Source organism: Toxorhynchites rutilus, chromosome 1 (assembly GCF_029784135.1).
Source record: "Toxorhynchites rutilus septentrionalis strain SRP chromosome 1, ASM2978413v1, whole genome shotgun sequence".
In the NCBI taxonomy this organism is placed as follows: Eukaryota; Metazoa; Arthropoda; class Insecta; order Diptera; family Culicidae; genus Toxorhynchites; species Toxorhynchites rutilus.
The window spans coordinates 79,047,132-79,070,530 of NC_073744.1; the positions used below are offsets into that span (position 1 = coordinate 79,047,132).

The following is a 23,399-nucleotide window of genomic DNA, read 5'->3' on the forward strand; positions in this document are numbered from 1 at the left end:
TTTTTTTCATAGAAAAACCCAAGTATAAAAATGTTTGAACTTAGGTTCATCTGATAACCTTAAAAAATGATCTATTTTTGTTACGTGACAACGCTTCAAAATACCTGTTTTTTAAATCTTTTTTTCTCACAAATTACAAAATGAAACCTAGGTCTATCCACAGCTCTCCAAACAAGTATTTAATTATCCATTCAATGGTATTTAGACATTAAAGTTTTGTTAAGCAAGTGCAGTGATATATCAAGAAAAAAATAAAAATAATGAAAATCTAAAACGTTTCAAATATAATTATGTAGTTTTTTAAACTCGCCGCTCTTAAAGGTTGCTGCATAAAAATCAAATTCGTTTTCAAAGTTTATGGTCTATAGCATTCCCCAAGCGTTCTTGTTATATTCATCAGTTCCGTCCAGCACAAACTGCAATCTCTGCCATAGAGGCAGATGATTCACATACTAAAATTTTACGATTTAAAGATTAATATTCTATTCTTCAAAAAGAATATGAAAAAGCCGTTGAGTGGGAAACTTTTTCCCTATAACAGTACCCTTCATCCGATGTATGTTTCACTTGTTGGTGATTGTATGGTCTTTTCATGTATATTTTATTCAAAATTTAAAAAAAAACATATTTTTGAGAAAAATTGATTTTAATTTTCAAAATATTTGTTTTTTTTCAATGAAACATGAAAAAAAAATGTTAGACGGTTTTTAATGAAAACATAAATAATTTCCTACATTTCATTCTTTAACCCACATTTTGTGGCTCTTGGGTGAGATTTTTTTTTTTGATTTTCAAAAACTATAAGACCCACAAAACGATAGTTGAAGAATGAAACTTTAAAACTACTTAAGGGTTCAATCAAAGGTGTTGAAAGAAATTTAAAAAAATATTCCATTAAAACGAAATTATGTTGAAAATTAAAATTATTTTTGTCTCGAAAACATTTTCTTTAAAAATTCTGAACAAAAATTTTATGAACAATCCATATACCAACCAAGATGTTAATCCATGCATCGGAAGAAGGGCACTGCTACAGGGAAACGAAAAATAACACCTCTCTGATTTTCGGATATATTATGTAAAAAAAACTCAGCTTCCCAGGAAAAATATATAAAAAAAAATATAGCACCCTTTGAACTAGAGAGCCATGAAAACAATAAAAACGACTACAATCAATGATTAGGAAAACAAAATCCATTTTTTTGCAAGTTCAATGTTTTTTTAAAAAAAAAAGGCTATTTCATTAGCATCAATTTGATCATTTGAATCGGTTTAGTGGTTCAAAAGTTGTGAATTTTTTTAAAAAGTCATTTTCAGGAAAAAATGGAAAAATAGGTTTTTTCGAACCACCCTAAAATGGAAATGGGCACTCTAGTAATAAAAAATTAAAAATTCGGGTCAAATATTTTGCGATAAGGGATAAACTTACCGCTTTTGACGAAAATATGAGCACCACTATATCGGTTTAGCATGAAATGGCTGCATATATTTTTTTTATTGAGAATTAAAAAAACATATATTTTATTGAATATATATGTTTTGGTATTTTTTCATGAAAATATTCTACATCTTATTCTCTGATCAATATTTGTAGGTATTATAGTTTTTGAGTTGAAAATTTTTGTAAAAGATTTAGATGACCTTTTTTCAAGTGTTCTCATTTGTTTTTGAATATTGAAAGTATGCAAAGGTACTAAGATAATCAATGTCTTCACATCTACAACGTTGCATTGCAATGTGAGATGGTGCTGACAACTGCTATGACATAAAATTGACATGAAATTCGTCCTATGTATAATGAAAGACGTAGTCCTACGTCAATATCTTGAATATTTAAGCTTCTTTTGAGAAAGATTCAACAAATTATCTAGAGAGTTTGAATATCCCAAAACTTGTTCTATATGAATGAATAATTTCGCTCAATTCAGTGTAATCGTTGTTTAATTTCGATACTTTAGCTCAATCACAACAAGCAACTACGAATTGTGTGCCCATTCTATTTATTATTGCATCTAAATTTCTACAAGTTAATATTAGATCATCATAATTGTACCCTATCGAATAACACTGCATTCAGTGAACACCGTTTAGTACACAGGGAGCAATTTTAGCTCTTCGTCACGCCGTTTCGCTTATCAGCTGTGCTGCTCACCCGAAACATCAGCATGCGAGAGCAAAACAAACCTACCAAAACAATATTCTTCCGTCTCAGTTGCGCACCACATTCACTTCGGAAAAGCTTTTCCCAATCGGAAAAAGCTTCCCTCGTGAGGGGACCCCTCTTCGGGTGATGGCACGACACAGTTCGTGCGTTGTTGTGAACGCTTTTCTCACCCTCTCTCGTTTTCTCGTCACATCAACTCAAAAGAGAGCGGACTGGGCAACGCGTGGAGTATATCTCGCAGGCGAAGCACACCACCGCGGTGCATTTCTAGAGGGGCCCAACGCACGAAACCATAACGGCCAGCGGGCTCGGCTCGCAAAATAGTCGGTTTCAGTTTGCCAAAGTCCGCCGTTCGAGCGAGGAGTTGGGATGTCGACTGCTGACGATTCGTGCAACTCGCGTTGAATCGTGTGTGTGCTTGCTGCCTCTCAGCCAGTAGGTGTCCTGTAGAAACGGTTCAGGGCCATCCATCCTGCCAACCAGCCAGCCAGCCTGGGCGGTTTGTGTGTCCCACTATTATTTACTACCAAGGTGTTGCATGAGCAGGTGTGTGTGTGAATGTGTATTTTTTTATATATGCACGAGGCACCGTAAGAGACAGGCCACTACTAGTCACTAATAGCTGTACGCCGCGACCAACCTCAACGCACGATGACGGTCCTCGACGAATTGTTGATGTTGTTTTGAGTGAGGGGCAAAAGTGTTGGCGGTGAAGAAAAGGTGTCCACTCGTTACTGCTGGTGCCAACGGGCAGAAAAAAGGTCACCCGTGTTGTCAGGTTGTTGTAGTTTTTTTTTTTTGCTGTATCATTTTGTTTGTTAAGCCATCCGCAAGGATCGCACCACGCGGTGTGATTGTGAGTGTTTCGGTTTTAATTAATTTGTGGTGGCCGCCGTTTATTCGCAGAAGTCCCGTGGCGGCAACGGGCGAAGAAGATGGGGAAAAAAGATCGCAAATAAGGCCTAGGCCAATGGATGCAGGGAAAATTAAGTCGATGCCCGAGCGGCTCAACTTAATTTCTCCCTCGTCGTCCTCATCTCGGTTTGGAGTCGGCTTGCGAAATTTTATGGAAGCTGTGTGCGCCGTTGGAGTGATTCGGTGAATTGTTTCCGCTGTGAGATGGGGGAGAAAAATTCTCCCCGGGAAGAGAGAAGAAGAAAAAAAGTGCACTTCCTCCCTTCAAGTGGCCTAATGAATCTGTGAGGATGCTTTTCGAGGCGAAGTGTGAACGCCACGCAGTTAATAATTCATTGTGGAAAGTGAAAAGTTTCTTCTATGGGCGGAAGAAATGGCCTATCCTAGCCGGGAATGGGCGACGATAAATCACATTGTGTGTGCGGACAAAGTGTGCGAGACTGGCAGGCAGAGGATAAAAATATATATAAATAGAGAGCATGGGGATGATTTATTGGAGGGGTGGAAGTTTTTTTTTGTTGTCTGTGCCTCTGTAAGACGGTAGATACAGGATGAGAAAAGTGACGTGCAGCGAAAAAAAAAAATAGCAAACATATTAGGAACGTGAAATGATATCGTATATACAGGGAATAAAAATGACTTCTCTTCGGACCTTAAGAACAACGATTGTTAGCACAGGTGTTCGTGTGATCGAAGGTGGAGTGGAAGCGTGATAGTAAAGAGAGAGAGAGAGCTTGCCCATCACTTGGAACGAGTGTTGCATAGACTGGAGTAACAGGCTCCACTCCGAGGATATCTATCATTTTGATAAATGATTGCTATGAAGTAGCCTGCAATGGATCTTACAACATCATTTAACTTAATTCATCAAACCAAAGCGTGCGGAGCATTTTCGTGTGTCTTTCGAGAAAGAAATGAATCACTTCGAGTCTGTCGATTTTGGAGGGCAGGATGTGTCGGACGGAATCCATTCGCTGGTTATTCCCCCGGCTGGTTCTGATTGATTCAATGAAGGCGGAATATAGATTTTCACGCGAGAATCCATTAAGATTGAAGCTCCCGTCGAGTGTATCGGCAGAGTCAAAATAAATTTGATTTACATTTGAATAAGCTTTTTACGGTGACAGATGGATAACGGAGAAATGAATTTGATACGGCCATTTCGTGGCTTGCTTACTTCGTCAAATGGACTGGTTTAATGTGCTGTCCTTTTCGGCATATCACTTTTCATTATCCGTAAAACGTTATCATTGACTCAGAGTGATTTATATATCATGTCTGTCGTGATTTTGTTTTTGTTCATTCATTATTCATTTTTTTATGGAGATGTACAATGTGCTTTTTCCTCACGGTGTTTTCATTGCTAATATAATAATATAATATAATATAATATAATATAATATAATATAATATAATATAATATGTATTATATTTCATCAACATGGCTCAAAACATGTGGTTCTGTTACAAAGTGTGATAAATACATTCGGTTGTCTCAAACTATCCCTTCAATTGCCTTGATCTCAATTCTCTGGTTCTGAGCTCTGATTTCAACAGAATGGTTGAGAATCGACGAATTTAACTGTAGAACCCAATCTTACTTACAATCTTATGCTCCCGCGGCCGAGTGATTAGCGTCACACATTATCCTGCCGGAGTTTCGGATTCGATTCCTGATGGCTGAGAGATTTTTCGTCGAAGATTTTTTTTCCGACATGCACGGAGGTTACGCGTATTCTACAGCCTTATTTATTTATTTATTCATTTTCGTCAAACAAATGTAGAATACATACTTATATAGTAATGTTATAATGTGTTCTTAGGTTCAATATTATTCCTACGATACATGTTTTTTCTAGCTGTTTGTTTTTCATTTTTGTGTCAATTATTTCGCAGTGCTGATGGTATATACGCATCACGCATCATGCATCATCTTTTCGTTCGAAACAAATTGCATGTTCTTAGTTGCCGCCCAGGTACATAGAAATTGAGTTTTTCTAGTAATTCAGCTGATTGTGCACGTTGCGAAATAAAGTCATTAACAAAAGAAAGCATTTCAAATTTTCGGCGTTTTTTTAGTGCTTGGAGGTTTATGAGCATGCAGCGTGTTTCATACAAAGGAAGTGAAAATGAGGTCCAGTTCAGTTTACGAAGTGCAAATAGAAGAAATTGTTTCTGGATAGACTCAATGCATTGTTCATGTACGACCATATACGGATTCCAAACGATGCTACAGTATTCCACAATAGAACCATAAAAAAAAGTTTTATTGTGCATGGGTCCTGGAAGTTATGCGAGAAGCGTTTGACAAAACTTAACCCATTATTTGTCTTACTTATTACAGAGTTGTAGTGTTCTATGGATGTGAGTTTACAGTCCAGGACGACGCCTAGATTATTAAACTAAGTATGGAATACATGTATTTCGTTTTGGAATGATTCAATGTCGTTTTCATTTTTAAATTTCTGCAACATGCATCATTGCATCATACATAAGCACGTATCAGCGTATCAACTTGACAACTAACGAGGAGTCATTAACGTACAGAATTAAAAGAAGAGGACTTAGATGAGTGTCTTGAGCAGTGTTGAAAAAAATCGTCTTCGCTAAGCTCAAATGCAAAGATTTTCGGACTAGGTTGCATCGAAAACCTATGTATTCCAAACGAAAACCAAAATGACAGGTCCAAACAACCAGTGAATATGAGCAAATGAACTTTTGTTCTTCAATATGTTTTGAAGTTTATTTTTCCACCCAGTGTCACTTTCATATTGATAATTGAAGACGTCAGAATTGAATTTCATTTTAGCCAAATGAATATCAGCTTATTTACTTTCAACCTGAGGCTGCTGTGTGCAGTTGGTTTCTGATTTAACAATTGGCTGAAAACCTTATAAGGTAACACAGTAAAACTATATTTTTTTGCAAAATTCAATTTTATTATTCAACATAATTCGTTTCATTGAACTCTGGCGTTTTTGTTTTCTAAATTGTACAGCCTGACAATTTTTTTTATTTTTGAGTTTTTACTCAAAATCACTGCCAGAACGAATATCGTTTCGAATGTGATGAATACTAATTTGTTGCTTTTGATATTCGAAGTATAAATGACAGCGAAGATATGATCCCCACTTAATGCCGCATTCATTCATTATACAAAATTTGTTCATGCATCAGCAATATGAACATAATGAACTCGTTCGTTATTGTCATCAATATAATGAGGGAAGTGTGTCTCAAGCAGAAACAAATTCATTTACACTGAAATGAAATCATATTCGTTACTCGTTAATATTTGTTGATTTTCTAAGACACTGGTCTTGAGGGACTCCAAAAGTTACTTTTACTGGATTTGATAGAGAATTTTGAGAATGAATAAATTGTTCAGGATTTGTTCGATAAGAGTTGTGCCATTTTAAGAGTTCTTGTTCCTTTATAAATTTCTGCAATTTGAAGAGTACTAATGGAATGTCGATGCGGTTAAATGCTTTACTGAAGTCAGTGTAAAGATTTTCTACGTGTTTGCCATTTTCCATTGCATTAGAAATAATAATAGTCACAAATTCCAAAAAATAGTTGCAGTTGAACGGCCTTCGAAGAAGCTTTCCGTTCACTGTTGATTCGAATAGCTTAGGAATGCAAGAGATAGTGTCAATTCCCCGATAACTACGTATGTCAGATTTAGCGCCTGATTCAACGATAGGTACCAAAAAAGATTGTTTCCATTGTTCAGGGAATACTCCAGTGACATTGAGAATGCAATGTACGGAAAGGGTCAGGCAGCCAGGTTCTTCAAGACTGCAGGTGTCATTCCGTCAGGTCCTGGTCCTTTCGTTCCGTCTGATATCTATAATGCATGGAAGATATTTCTTGTTGCGAAATATTGTTCACCGAATATTCCGGTAAAAATGAAAAGCAGTCCCGATCGCGATTTTCATCGGAAAATGTGGTATATATGCAAAGAGATTGCAAATTTCGTTCGAAGAATTCCCCACACCATTGATTCAATTCAACCAACCAATTCGAACCATATTCGGAACCTAGGATTACTTTTTACCTTTTGCAAGGTGAAATAAAGCAATTTGTACAATGTACAAAATAGTATAAGTCATAAATACTTATAATTATAAATTATTTTAATTTTTTTTTTGTCTGTATTATAGTGACTTTCAACACTTTTGGCTGGTTCGTCACTTTTACTTCCATTTTTCGGAAGAATGTCGGGAGTGAGAATTCAACTCGTGACCTTGAGCGTGAGAGGTACGGATGTTACCACTACGCCAGATCGCCTCCACCAATTATTTTAATTTATGAAGTTCATTCTGTTATTTGGTTATTTGGTTACATTTTGTTTTGGAATCTACATTGTAAGGGAGAGAAGAAATATAGGAGAGCAGAATAAGAGAATCAAAGAGAATGAGAAGTCTGCTCCCATACATGCAAACGTTTTAACACTAGTACATGAAAACACATATTTTCAGCTAACGCTTTTTTGGGTGTAGATATCAATTTTCACAATTTTCTCTAGATTAAAATTTTTTATCACTCAGGAAAGTTGTAATCGCTTGGTGCCAGATCCGGACTATATGGTTGATGCATCAAAACTGCCCAAAGAAGCTCCCGTATTTCCTGGCGAGTCTCTAAAACGTGTGTAGACTCGCGTTGTCCTGATGGAACACAACACCTCTTCTGTTGACCAATTCTGGCCGTATCTGGTCAGTCGCTAGCTTCAAGCGGTCCAGTTCTTGAGAGTAGAGATATGAATGTATGAATTTATGAATGAATAACAAGTGTTTGGCCACACGGAAGCAACTCATAATAAAAGATTCTTTTCAAGTACCTTTTCAAGTACCACCAAATACAAAGCAGAACCTTCCTGATCGTCAGTCCTGGTTTGGCACCCGTTTGAGCTGCTTCACCACGCTTCGACCACGATAATTTTCGCGCAATATTGTCGTATGCAACCTATTTATTATTCCCTGTCTCCATCCGTTTAAAAAATGGCTCGAATTCGTTCCGTTTTACCAAGGTTTCGCAGATGGAAATTAGATCCATCATGTTTTTGGTGTTAATTGATGTTGCACCAAAACATCGATCATCTTTTTGAACCAAGCTTTGCGCAAATGGTTTAAAACTGTTTTTTGGTTGATCTTCCTGGCGATGTTATACCACTAACCTGCCGGTCAAATTATTTATATGATTTTATCGACATTTCCGAAGATGGTCCTGCCTGTGCGAGGTGCATATTTAACATCAAAAATGCTCGATCAGAATCGATCATTCGCAGCAAAATTGCACGTGGTTAGCTATTACAGTATACAGTATTTGCCTTTATCAAATAAAAATTGTAAAATGCACAGAATTTTCTCCTGACACCCATTGTTAACATCCATTGTTAACATCCTGTAATTCACAACTGAATGGGGTTGTATCTAGGACACGACCGCATATTTTCGACGTAGAACTACGCAGTTATCCTATGCAATTCACTTGTTTACCAATTCGAATATTATTTTAGGATGTATCGAAATTTTTGTGATAGATTTTGTTCTTCGTTACAAATCGTTACATTATAAATTTTGATATGATGCCTAGAACTACCAAAATATGTGAACGGAAAAATTGTCAAACAATCATTGTATTTTACATTTCTCTCTGAAATTATTGAACATATCATGTTTACGTAGCTCTCGAACCACGAAAGTTCATTCACCTCTAGTATCTGGAGTGACGATTTTCCCAGGCATCTCAGTTTAAAAGTACGTTTTAGTGAAACATATTCCGGTCTGCAAGCGTCGTACAAAAGTACTCAACATCGATTTAGAAGTCTGTGTTGGGGAATCCGTAAATCGGGCCAATCAAAACTTGGCAGTTAGGGCGTTTAGATAACGCTTGACATGTTACAGTTATTCAATTGTTCATCTCATGAAAAATAACATTTTATTAATTGTGATAGACTCGTAGAAATATTTCCTATCAATTGATGCAAACATCTTTCTGATCTGTTAAGAAATGTTCGAGTTATAAGCATTCGAAATACGGATAGGGTTAGCACACAAATCGACAAAACAAATGTATGGGAAAAAGGGAAGTTCTTCCAGTTCTCATGAATTTAAACCGTTCAGAGATTAGTGAATTATAATGTATAGCATATCAAACAAATATTAGAGAATTCCCGATTCGATTGGTATGCAAATCATGAGAATTTGTTCACAGTCAAAATATTAGGCTGTCAAAAAAGTCCTGCGGTATTTCCGCGAGGTGTCGTTGTAAGCTCGTAGTTCTAGTTGTATTCATTGTATCGAGTCATACTATAGCTTGTTGGAAAGGTATTTTTGCGCTATAATATAGTCCTTGACAGTGTTTTGTTTGGTTAAGTCGTTCGTGAGTTATAGTGTCGCAAATATGAAGCAAAATAAAGAGAAAATCCGACATATTTTACAGTACTACTATGACAAAGGCAAAAATGCATCTCAAGCTGCCAATAAAATTTGTGCAGTTTATGGACCCGATACAGTTTCCATTTCCACCGCACAACGATGGTTTCAACGTTTTCGTTCTGGTGTAGGGGTCGTCAAGATGCGCCACGCTCCGGAAGGACTGTCGTCGAAAATTGCGACAAAATCGCTGAATTAGCCGAGAAAGACCGGCATAGTAGCAGCCGTAGCATCGGCCAAGAGCTGGGGATAAGTCATCAAACCGTTACTAACCATTTGAAGAAGATTGGATTCACAAAGAAGCTCGATGTATGGGTGCCACACACGTTGACGCAAAAAAAACATCTTTGACCGTATCGACGCATGTGAATCGCAACAAAATCGACCCGTTTCGGAAGCGGATGGTGACTGGCGATGAAAAGTGGGTCACTTACGACAACGTGAAGTGCAAACGGTCGTGGTCGAAGCCCGCTGAAGCGGCTCAGACGGTGGCCAAGCCCTCATTAACGGCCAGGAAGGTTCTGCCGTGTGTTTGGTGGGATTGTCAAGGAGTAATCTATTATGAGCTGCTTCCCTATGGCCAAACGCTCAATTCGAACCTGTACTGCCAAAAACTGGACCGCTTGAAGGTAGCACTCATGAAGAAGAGGCCATCTTTGATAAACAGAGGCCGCATTGTCTTTATCAGGACAACGCCAGGCCACACACTTCTTTGGTGACGCGCCAGAAGCTCCGGGAGCTCGGATGGGAGGTTCTTTTGCATCCACCGTATAGTCCGGACCTTGCACCAAGTGACTACCACCTGTTTTTGTCCATGGCGAACGGGCTAGGTAGTCAGAAGTTAGCCACAAAAGAGGCCTGTGAAAATTGGCTATCCGAGTTTTTTGCCAATAAGGAAGCGAGCTTCTATAACAGGGGTATTATGAAGTTGGCATCTCGTTGGGAACAAGTCATCGAACAAAACGGCGCATATTTGACTTAAAACAGATGATTGTAACTAATTTTATGAACAAATGAAAATTCAAAAAAAATACCGCAGGACTTTTTTGACAGCCTAATAGTTATTAACGCTAATTTTATTTAATAAAAACGTGACCTGTTTCCTGATTTGGAACTCTTCCTGAAAGACGTAGTTCTACGTAAAAAAAACAGCAAAAGATTTTTTAGAGTAAAATCTCACCTATATGCGATTCCTTTTTTCCCTTAAGGAACTCTGTATATTGAAAAATCTAACAGTTTTTTACAAATTTGGTCAAAATGTAAAAAACACAACATTTTTATAAACCTGACATGGGATTATACAACACCATTATTTAGAAAATTTAGTAATTACTTTTTTATTAGATTTCTTCAGCGAATTTTCCCATCACTACATTTCGATCAGACAAGATGTTTTCAAGTTATAATATTTTTAAATGTGACTTATTTCTGATAAGTTCCAATACAAAATAATCCCGAACGATTATTTTATACTGAAAACTGACACATTGAGCACAATAGTATGTACAAGATTCCAATAAAATCGGAGACGGTCGGAACTTTTTTTTCGATTCCGCGTGGAATTTCTTATTTATAAATTACTTCGACCCTTCGCGCTTGGAACCATCAGCGGAATTTTTGACGTTGGGCTACGTCTTATATTAAAGGTGCCAATTAAGAAAACAGGTCACGTATTTATGAAATAAAGTTAACGTTAATAATTGTTTTTGCTACGATCGGATTTAAACGATTTGTATACCAATCGAATCGGAAATTTTCTAAGATTTGTTTTGTATGCTATACATTACAATCCCATAGTCTGTATATGGTTGATGAAAATTGGAAGCATTTCCATTTCCCCATTCATATGTTCTGTCCATTTGTGTGCTTTCCCGAACAGAGCTGTCAATAACGGGCAACTTATGCAGCCGCTAAAATGGAAAAAACGAAGGGGATAGCGAAAAGAGAATATTTGCGAAGTAAACTCCACCCTTGCATAGTAAGTAAGCTGTCGCTAGCGTATAAGTATTACATCTCCTCTGACCAAAATTCTCAAAATATTTGTGCCCGAAACAACATAGGTCGCTTATTCTGCTCGTTTTGTGTTTTATGTTTCCCCTCGAGCTGTGAACGCTAGCGAATATTTCAGTTGAAGTGCATCTAGCTCTGTTCTGATGCAACAAGCTGGTTGCTTTGTTGACGACTTTGACCGAGAGTCGAGAAACGATTTTTCATAAACGGTCATTCTCGCCATTTTTCATTTTTATTGCTGCAACTGTGTTCATCTGCATCAGATGCGTGTTTGATGCTTGTTGAATGGCGATGCACGGAAGATGCCTCTCGTTAAATACTCAGTGCAATGCATGCATTGATATAAAGAAACAAATTACGACATATGACCAATTAATGTATTGTTCACGAAAAGACAAGAAAGGATCGTTGCTTCTCGAAATGATTCCACCACGCAAGCCATTAAACAGTTTCAGGGTCCCCGGAACTTTTTACTAAAGAGATATTTATGAAATTTCGACGTACTCGCAAAAAATATCCGAAATGGTAAACCAACAAATTTCAAAAAAAAAATTGTAAAATTGTATTGTATCTAGGACACGACCACATATCTTCGACGTAGAACTACGCAGTTATCCTATGCAATTCACTTGTTTACCACTTCGAATATTATTTTAAAATGCATCGAAATTTTTGTAATAAATTATGTTCTTCGTTACAAATAAATTTGATGAACGTCCTTTTACGTTAGATATGATGCCTCGGACTACCAAAATATGTGAACGGAAGAATTAACAAACGTTCATTGTATTTTACATTTCCCTCTGAAATTATTGCACATCTCATGTTTACGTAGTTCTTGAACCGCGAAATTTAATTTACCTAAAGTATCTGAAATGACGATTTTCCCAGGCTTCTCAGTTTAAAAGTACGTTTTAGGGAAACATATTCCGGTCTGCACAACGACAAGCGAGTACAAAAGTACTCAACATCCAAAAATACTCTCGACTTGCATGTATTTGCAAAGCGGATTTCCCCAGGCACATTGATTTTGAAGTCCGTGTTAGGGAAACACAGCTCAGTGGGAACAAAAATACCCCCGACTTGCATGTATATTTTCAAAACGAATTTCCACAGCTACATCGATTTTGAAGTCTGTGTTGGGGAAAACGTAAATCAGGCCAATCAAAACTTAGCAGCTAGAGCGTTTAGATAACGCTTGACATTTTACAGTTATTCAATTATTCATCTCACTCATAAAAAATAACATTTTGATCATTGTGATAGACGCGTAGAAATATTTCCTATCAATTGATGCAAACATTTTCCCGATCTGTCAAGAAATGTTCGATTCCAAAAATTTCATCTCCCACCAACTTGTCAGACATACTAATCATTGCGGCTCATTTTAATTGATACGAATCGGTAAACTCAGCAAGCTTCCCGCTCCACATCGAAAACGTCAATTGCAGTAGAATCCGAATAACTGACACCCGCCAGCTGATCCTGATGGGATACTGACAATTTTCAACTTGAACTGCCACTCAGAAGCGAACAATCTGGGATTAGCCGTCAGTTTAATAATATCCACAGGAAACGAAAAACAAACGACAACCAGGAAACGTCCAAAATTCATTATCCGCTCTGGAGGCAATGCAAAATGATTCAACCCAGCAAATCTAGAAGAAACAGTGGTTAGATATTGACGTACGATCCTCCCGCTCCGGATTTTCAAATGCGGGTCAATCGAACTAGTGTCAAGGGAAACAAGCATAATTGCCCGACGAAATTAGCTCTCGGCTCAATTAGTCGTATCGTGTTCGAAATGTTGAACAAGTGCCAAAAACTGTTTGCGGTTAGAATATACGCTTTCGCGGGAAGAGGTACGAAAATCAATGATCTCAATGGAAAATGGGACGAACTGCTCTTGCCTTCCATTCTTACAGTTCGAACAATAATGACCGAGAAACAGGAAAACATCATTCGCCGTAATCACCTTTCATTTTCGTATTTAGTATAAAGTTTTAAAAAAGCTTAGGTCGACCTTGATGTTTGAATGCAGCAGAAATGGTTTCGCAAATTTGTACAACGAATCGTAACCTTTCGGCAGGAAACAAATTAAGAATCCTGTCTGCATACGCTTGTTGCGAACATTATCCTTTCCGCAAATTGGAAAATTGCTGCAACTGGAATAATCACGCGAATGACGCGTTGCCCTTCGTCACGCTGCCGCTCGGTCATCCGGCAAGCGCAATATCTGTCATTTTCTTCATGTCAAGTGCTCCTCGAAAGATAATAAAAAAGAAGAGGGGCGCACACAGCCATCCGCTGTTGACCGTGAGACCGTAAATGAGTCGGCAGGGCTCGAATCTTGCCGTGCGATTGTTCCAAGCCTTCAATCACGAAACTGTTAGGACTTTGAAGGACGAACCCCATGAGGAATGGTTTTTTTTCCAGACACTTCCAGGATGCGGCACGGAAACTCGGCTGCATTCGCGCGATTTGGGAATTGACGAAATCCAATTAAACTTGGCATTGCATGATGTTTGGCGTTTTGATGGGGGTGGGCGATTTTGTTTATTGTTTATGACCTTTTGTGCGAAGTAGCGTTGTCATATTCTGCGTTCTGCTGCGTGTCGAGGGATGGATAGTAGACACTTTTGATTCACGTTATGATTATTTATTGAATGTACCTTTTTGTCATTCGATTGTAGACAAATTATTTTCTCCAGATCACAACTGGATAAGATTTATTGTTAATCTATATATATATATATATATATATATATATATATATATATATATATATATATATATATATATATATATATATATATATATATATATATATATATATATATATATATATATTGCCGTTTGAAACAGAAATGCCAGCAAAGAATCAATTTTCTCCAAACAATTACCGGAACATGGTGGGGTGCCCATCCAGGAGACCTCATTCAGTTGTACAAAACAACGATATTATCAGTGTTAGAATATGGCAGTTTTTGCTTCCGATCAGCTGCCAGGATTCATATTCTCAAGCTGGAGAGAATACAATATCGTTGCTTGCGTATAGCCATGGGGTGTTTGCATTCGACACATACGACGAGTCTCGAAGTTTTGGCAGGAGTACCCCCGCTTACTCTTCGGTTCACAGAATTATCCTACAGATTTCTCATCCGTTGCAAGATCATGAATCCATTGGTGATTGATAACTTCGAAAATCTACTCCAACTGACTCCTCAGTCACGTTTTATGTCTTTATACCATGAGTACCTTACCCACGACGTGCACCCTTCACCAGGCATCTCCAACCAAGTTTGCTTCCCATACTTCTGCAATTCCTCTGTCATTTTTGATCTGTCCATGCGACAAAAAATCCATGGAATCCCAGATCACCTACGCTCCGATTCTATTCCGCCGATATTTTCGGCAGAATATGGGAAAGTTAGATCTGATAAAATGTTCTTTACTGACGGTTCATTCATAAACGGGTCAACTGGCTTCGGCATCTTCAATGAAAATTCCAGTGCCTCTTTCAAACTCAAAGATCCTTGTTCCGTGTATGTCGCTGAACTGGGTGCGATATATTACGCATTAGGGATCATTGAAACATTGCCCATCGACCACTATTTTATTTTTTCAGACAGTCTCAGCTCAATAGAGGCAATCCGCTCAATGAAAGTTGATAAATGCTCATCTTATTTCCTAACAAGAATAAGACAACTATTGAGTGTTTTGGTCGAAAAATTATTCAAGATTACCTTAGCATGGGTTCCCTCTCATTGCTCGATACCGGGGAATGAGAAAGCGGACTCGCTAGCTAAGGTGGGCGCTTCAGAAGGCACACTTTTTGAAAGGCAAATTGCTTATAATGAATTTTTCCACATTCCTCGTCAGAATACGCTCGTAAGTTGGCAGCGCATGTGGAGTGAAGATGAGTTCGGTCGTTGGTTACACACGATTATCCCTAAGGTCTCGACGAGTGCATGGTTCAAGGGATTGAATGTAGGTCGTGATTTCATTCGCGTGATATCTCGGCTTATGTCCAATCACTACAACCTAAACGCGCATCTCTATCGCATTGGGCTCGCAGCAAACAATCTTTGTGATTGTGGCGATGGCTACCACGACATCGAGCATGTTGTCTGGTCGTGTATCCGGTTCCATGCTGCTCGCTCTCAGCTCTCTAGAGTACTGAGAGCACAAGGCAGACAATCGGATATCCCCGTCCGGGATATCTTAGGTAGCCGTGATCCTGATCTTCTGCTTCATCTATACCTGTTCCTCAGAAACGCCGATGTCAACGTTTAATGATGTTTCCTTCGTTGTGTCCCCGTTTCATATCCCTCCTATCCAAACGATAAACTTTTACTTAGTCGCGGCAATACATACACACACTCTTTACAGATACACGGGCCGAAGGTTGTGCAGTCCACTGATCATTCAACAAGAGCCAAAGGTTGTACCGCTTATGACAACTCTACACGAGCTGATGATTGCGCCGGCTAGTGACCATTCTATCCTGGATTCCTCGAGTCGAGAAAGACGCACCACGCTAGATATGGGGTACAGACTAGGGGGGCGTTGCTGATTAATGGTCAGCTGCATCCCAATAGCAGGTATCCCGTGTCGGGCACACGTACAGAGCATCGAAGACTGCAACATACCAATTATGAGAACACTTGTAATACTAACCTCGAGCCAACCGCGAGTAATCGGTTACATATTACTAACATAGTTGTAAGCAAACATTGTAGAAAAATTGAACTCCCGGCCCCGTTAGGCTGACGCCATATGAGCCTTAATAAAATATATATTTTGGATAAAAAAAAAAAAAAAAAATATATATATATATATATATATATATATATATATATATATATATATATATATATATATATATATATATATATATGGATTTCTGTCTGTCTGTCTGTCTGTTTCTTATGGACTCGGAAACTACTGAACCAATCAGCATGAAAATTGGTATGTAGGAGTTTTTGGGGCAGGGGCCGGTTTTTCGTGATAGTTTGAGACCCCTCCCCCCTCTCCAAGGGGGGGGGGGGGCTGCCATACAAATGAAACACAAATTTCTGCATTACAAGAGAATTAATAAAACATATGAAGCCAAATTAGGCATGTGGAGGTTTCAGGGTGCAATAAATGTTTTTACGGTGGTTAGATACTCCTCCCTCCCCTCTTAGGGGGGGGGGGGGGCTGCCATACAAATGAAATTTAAATTTCTCCATTACCTCAGAATTAATCAAGCAAACGAAACCTAATTTGGCAAGTGGAGGTTTTAGGGTGAAATAAATGTTTCTATGGTGGTAAGACCCTCTACCCCCCTCTCTAAGGGGGGCTGCTATACAAATGAAACACAAATTTCTGCGTAGCTCGAGAATTAATCTAGCAAATGAAACTAAATTGGGCATATTGAGGTTTTAGGATACAATAAATGTTTCTATGGTGGTTAGACTCTCCAACCCCATCCCCCCCCCCCCCCCCGTCTAAGGGGGGCTGCTCAATTGTTATCTCTATGGACTATTATTATTGTTTGCAAACGTTTGGCGATAGTTGATTGCTCGGCATATGCTATTGCTGTCAATTTTTCACAATCTTCAGCCAATAACTCATTCAACTCCATTGAATTTTGTGTAAATAATTTTTGTTTGAAATGAAATATATCCTTTTCAGTGCGATTAAATCACTTGTTGCACTTAAAACACTATCGGATACAAGTATTGACATTTCAAAATATCTTGTTTCGTGGAATACTTTGCACAAATACAAGAATAGTTTCCAAAAACATCTTTTCATTCTTAAATACAAACAATCACAGCCACAACTAGGAATCACTTAACATAAAGTATGTGCTAATGCGGACTGCCACATGGTCAAATCGCCGGGAGTTCGATCCGCGCTATACTGAAATGACTCCACGTGAAGTCCGAGGTTCGGGCGGAGAAAAAAAAACACCTGAAGCTAACACGGATAGCCCAGGCGCGTTCTTATACGTAATAACATAAATATTTTCCGTTGCTCAATCTGAGCTCCCAAGTTTTTAGCTGGCATCAGGTAGCGCACTAGCCATAGTCCCCTAGTCCCCGGTTTTTTTGTCGACGGTGGTGGGTAGCTAATTATCCGAACGCAACCTTATGCTTCACGCTCAAGCTCACGCCGTCGAATGCCCGGCGAGCGAATGAGGAGGATTCCTTTGGCCAGTGGAGCACTTATAATTAGTCGCTCCCCGTCCTGTGCTCGGGTAGCGGTAGGCCCGGATGGGAAAATATCGATCCAGCAGTCAACACAGCCATCACCAGCCAACCGACTGAATGAGCAATAAATTTTGGGATTGACCAAAGGGCGTTTTACCGTGGGTTTAAGGGAACACGTCGGAGCGAAGCCCGCGCAAATCAATCTCTTTTCGTGTTCGCCTGCTTGCTAATCCAGGGCATATTTTGGGGTCAAAAATCTTCGCCCTGAAAGAGCGGCGAAAGCGTGTAAAATTCAAAGTTCATAAGCTGAGTTGAGATTCAATTAGCAAAAATAAACGCACTGTCAGCGCACGGAGCTGGAAATGATAGAATGCGGAACTTTAATGAACATCGCACTTCCTTTCGGTACGGTACGGGATTCCTAGTTCAGTTGGGGCAAAAAAGAGAGCTATTCGCTTACCACGCCAGACTGGCAGCGAACTGTAGTGACAGCTAGCGTGGCATATGACCGGGGCTATATTTGACTTTTTGGTTTTTGTTTTATTTCGATTCGATTCTATTTGCCAACATTGAAATGGGCATGAAATCAGCGTCCCGCAACTGGTTGGCGGAATTTCGGTGCCAACACACGAAACCCCCTCACATTGACAGATAGAGGGCGATGGGAAGTATACTCGATTCGACAACAAACACCGCGACCATATCCGACCAGGGAGGCCAGATTCGGGGATTTGTTCGAACTCTGTCGGTCCGTTTGGGTATGTACAGTTGCGCGTGATCTTGTCCCTGTTCTGGGAAGCAAGAATCGATGATACTCACGCATAAACATAAGCATTACCACGTATAAATTCTGTCAAATATATACCGGGAATTTGTGTTTTGCTTTTTTTTCAATCTTAATGTTCAATCTTAAATCCTTTCTGAATCTATACACTTTTTGCGAAGAACTATACAGTCATCGAAAGATTTTTATAACTGTATTCAGGAATTGCCTTCAGTTCGCGAAGCCAATTTTTTATGTCTTCAATGCTATCAAAGCGGGTCCCACAAAGCGGCAATTTGAATTTCTAGAATATCAGAATTTTATCGCTCAAACACATATTTAGCCACTTGATTGGGATGAAATTTTTGATAAAATTAAGCTCTTTTGGCACTAGTCTACTCAAAACATCAACCAAAATATAACGAACGTTCTCGTAAGAGATATTGAATAAAAGATATTTCAACTTGTTCTATCAGTTGAAGAGGGAGATGGTCGTCCTTGACGTAACAAATCGTTCATCTCTTCTCGGCCGTCTTTCAATTCCTTATACCATTCATACACCCGTGTTTTCGATATATTTGAGTCTCCAAATATATTCTACAACCTTTTCATTTTGTTTCTAACCCAAAATTTTACACAATATACTTTTCAATATTTTTCAAAACATCACACAATATATAATATATTATCCATATCAAATATTGGAGAGCAAAAACAAATTTGTCTTGTTCCTAATTACGCTGCAAACAAACTTAATAACAGATCACGCTAAAAATCAACATTAAGACCACTGGCAATTAGAAAAAAAAAAATAAAACGGTTCAGCAGGAAAATTTAAAATTACAAATTCACGGTAAATATTACGTTGGGGAAAAATAAATCCATTATTTTTGGGGTGAAAATCAACAAAATTATCAAATATTCTTCTGATTGTCCGATTAGGGTCAAATATGCACCCAAAAATGCATGGGGTATTCGTAGCCTAATTGGTTGCGTGTCCGCTACTAAGCGAACGATCAAGAGCTCATAACTTAGGGTCCTCAACTGACAATCTTTGTGTGCTATTCTAGCTACTACGTCCACGCGACAATCGTCATGTGACGGTAAACCCAGTCCCATATCGCTCACATTACGGTCTACAGCATCGGTAATTGGTACTATTAATAACACAACAAGGGAAGCCACAACATTCGAACAATAGAAATATTCTTACACCGAAAAAGGCGACATGTGTATCGATAAGATAGGAATACTCTTACGCCTAATTCACTACTATGTAATTGTGAAGGCCGTGCTAGATGATGGTGGGGGAGCGAGCGTTCCGCTTAAGCACTTGTGGGAGGACACTAGCACACTTTCATGTCCTTTGAAAGGACTGGTTGGTTCCACAAGCACAGAACCACCTCGATCATAAGTGGACTGTATCACTTTTTGGCACTTCCTTCTGGATGGTTGCTGATTCTCCGGTGGAATCAGGATGATGATTTGCTAATTAAAGAACTAGTTGATGATTTTGGCTTTTTACAACTTTATTTGACACGGTTTAATATGAAATAACATCTACACTTGTTGGTGGTTGGATATGGAATGAGAATGAATAAAAGAAATGCACATATGTACACACTATATACAGTTTTCTTCTCTTTCTCTCCCATTGCATTGGCTGGTGGCGATGGCGAACGGGCGGGGCATACGTTTCTGCTTTGCTCGCGTCACATTGTCAAAACTTTCCGCTTAGCTCCGAAAGCAAACATGTCAGGACATGTTGGGGCGCGAACAGTGATATACAGAATTTGTTTATAGAAATTTCTAACTTTAAAACTATAATACCCACAAAATGATGGTCAAAGAATGAAATGTAGGAAATTGCTTAAATTTTCGTGTAAAAAATACATAAATTAAATTACGCTGAAATATAATATATCAGAGAAATATATATATATATATATATATATATATATATATATATATATATATATATATATATATATATATATATATATATATATATATATATATAAGATTCAAATTAATTTTTCCTAAAAACGTATTTTCTTCAAATTCTTATAAAAATCACAAAAAAAATAGCAGGAATTTTCTTCCAATGTATGGGAGACTTGTTGTATGCGATATTCAGTATTTTTTTTTGAAAATGAGTTTGCTATCATTTAACACTAAACCTACCACGTCTGATTCAAATGACCCCTTTTGAAATTTTGTCAAAACTGCTTTACAAACAATATTATCGCATCGTCATTCGCCTTTACTACTTTCCTAGAAAAATACATCGGGTTATTTTTAAATATTTATTCATACCAAATTGTGCCAAATAGTGTATGTTTCGCTGTTCATAGCAAAGTACATGACATTTGAAAGATAGGTCATTTGAACCGCTGTGGTAGGAATAGGTATACATTAAATATCGGTAGGTTTGGTGTTAATGAAAGCTTGAAAAATTTCTTATATTTCATTGTCTGTCCAAAATTATATAGTTGTGTCATTTTTAGCTTTTTCTAAAACAATTAAATTAAAAACTTGAAGACCTACAATATTTTAGTCGTAGAATAAAATGTAGAAAATTGTTTTGGTGCCCTTCTTCCGAAATATGGAAGACTTGTTGGTAGTTGTGTGGAATATTCATATATTAATGTTTTTGAAAAAAAAAACAAATTAAAGTTTTCAAAATAATTTTGATTTTTTTTTTTTTTTAATGAGTTTGCTGTTTTTTTATGAAAGCTTGAACAATTTTCAACAATATTTCAATGTCTGGTTAAAATTATGTAGTTCCTATAGTTTTGAAGTTGGAGTTTTTTTTAATTTCGAGTTTTTTTATCTTTTCTTAAAAAAAACTTAGAAACTTCATGACCTACAAAATTTTAGTCATGGAATTAAATATAGGAAATAGTTTAATTTTTTATGTCTTCAATGCTATCAAAGCGGGTCCCACAAAGCGGCAATTTGAATTTCTAGAATATCAGAATTTTATCGCTCAAACACATATTTAGCCACTTGATTGGGATGAAATTTTTGATAAAATTAAGCTCTTTTGGCACTAGTCTACTCAAAACATCAACCAAAATATAACGAACGTTCTCGTAAGAGATATTGAATAAAAGATATTTCAACTTGTTCTATCAGTTGAAGAGGGAGATGGTCGTCCTTGACGTAACAAATCGTTCATCTCTTCTCGGCCGTCTTTCAATTCCTTATACCATTCATACACCCGTGTTTTCGATATATTTGAGTCTCCAAATATATTCTACAACCTTTTCATTTTGTTTCTAACCCAAAATTTTACACAATATACTTTTCAATATTTTTCAAAACATCACACAATATATAATATATTATCCATATCAAATATTGGAGAGCAAAAACAAATTTGTCTTGTTCCTAATTACGCTGCAAACAAACTTAATAACAGATCACGATAAAAATCAACATTAAGACCACTGGCAATTAGAAAAAAAAAATAAAACGGTTCAGCAGGAAAATTTAAAATTACAAATTCACGGTAAATATTACGTTGGGGAAAAATAAATCCATTATTTTTGGGGTGAAAATCAACAAAATTATCAAATATTCTTCTGATTGTCTGATTAGGGTCAAATATGCACCCAAAAATGCATGGGGTATTCGTAGCCTAATTGGTTGCGTGTCCGCTACTAAGCGAACGATCAAGAGCTCATAACTTAGGGTCCTCAACTGACAATCTTTGTGTGCTATTCTAGCTACTACGTCCACGCGACAATCGTCATGTGACGGTAAACCCAGTCCCATATCGCTCACATTACGGTCTACAGCATCGGTAATTGGTACTATTAATAACACAACAAGGGAAGCCACAACATTCGAACAATAGAAATATTCTTACACCGAAAAAGGCGACATGTGTATCGATAAGATAGGAATACTCTTACGCCTAATTCACTACTATGTAATTGTGAAGGCCGTGCTAGATGATGGTGGGGGAGCGAGCGTTCCGCTTAAGCACTTGTGGGAGGACACTAGCACACTTTCATGTCCTTTGAAAGGACTGGTTGGTTCCACAAGCACAGAACCACCTCGATCATAAGTGGACTGTATCACTTTTTGGCACTTCCTTCTGGATGGTTGCTGATTCTCCGGTGGAATCAGGATGATGATTTGCTAATTAAAGAACTAGTTGATGATTTTGGCTTTTTACAACTTTATTTGACACGGTTTAATATGAAATAACATCTACACTTGTTGGTGGTTGGATATGGAATGAGAATGAATAAAAGAAATGCACATATGTACACACTATATACAGTTTTCTTCTCTTTCTCTCCCATTGCATTGGCTGGTGGCGATGGCGAACGGGCGGGGCATACGTTTCTGCTTTGCTCGCGTCACATTGTCAAAACTTTCCGCTTAGCTCCGAAAGCAAACATGTCAGGACATGTTGGGGCGCGAACAGTGATATACAGAATTTGTTTATAGAAATTTCTAACTTTAAAACTATAATACCCACAAAATGATGGTCAAAGAATGAAATGTAGGAAATTGCTTAAATTTTCGTGTAAAAAATACATAAATTAAATTACGCTGAAATATAATATATCAGAGAAATATATATATATATATATATATATATATATATATATATATATATATATATATATATATATATATATATATATATATATATATATATATATATATATATATATATATATATATATATATATATATAAGATTCAAATTAATTTTTCCTAAAAACGTATTTTCTTCAAATTCTTATAAAAATCACAAAAAAAATAGCAGGAATTTTCTTCCAATGTATGGGAGACTTGTTGTATGCGATATTCAGTATTTTTTTTTGAAAATGAGTTTGCTATCATTTAACACTAAACCTACCACGTCTGATTCAAATAACCCCTTTTGAA

The 23,399-nt window shown here is 37.5% G+C and overlaps 1 protein-coding gene across 9 annotated transcripts in view; it reads left to right on the forward strand.

The window, feature by feature from the left end:
* LOC129761802 (uncharacterized) overlaps positions 1-23,399 on the forward strand; it is a 652,040-nt gene that overhangs the window by 209,400 nt on the left and 419,241 nt on the right. For 4 of the 9 annotated variants that reach the window (XR_008740473.1, XM_055759574.1, XM_055759579.1 and 1 more), the window contains exon 1: positions 2,504-2,710. The exons of 1 other annotated variant lie outside the window; for it this stretch is intronic. The gene's annotated coding sequence lies outside the window, so the exon portion shown is untranslated. Of the gene's footprint in view, positions 1-2,500; positions 2,711-2,916; positions 3,021-23,399 lie in introns of those variants that run through there. 4 more of the 9 variants (XM_055759575.1, XM_055759577.1, XM_055759576.1 and 1 more) reach the window with 4 other exon arrangements.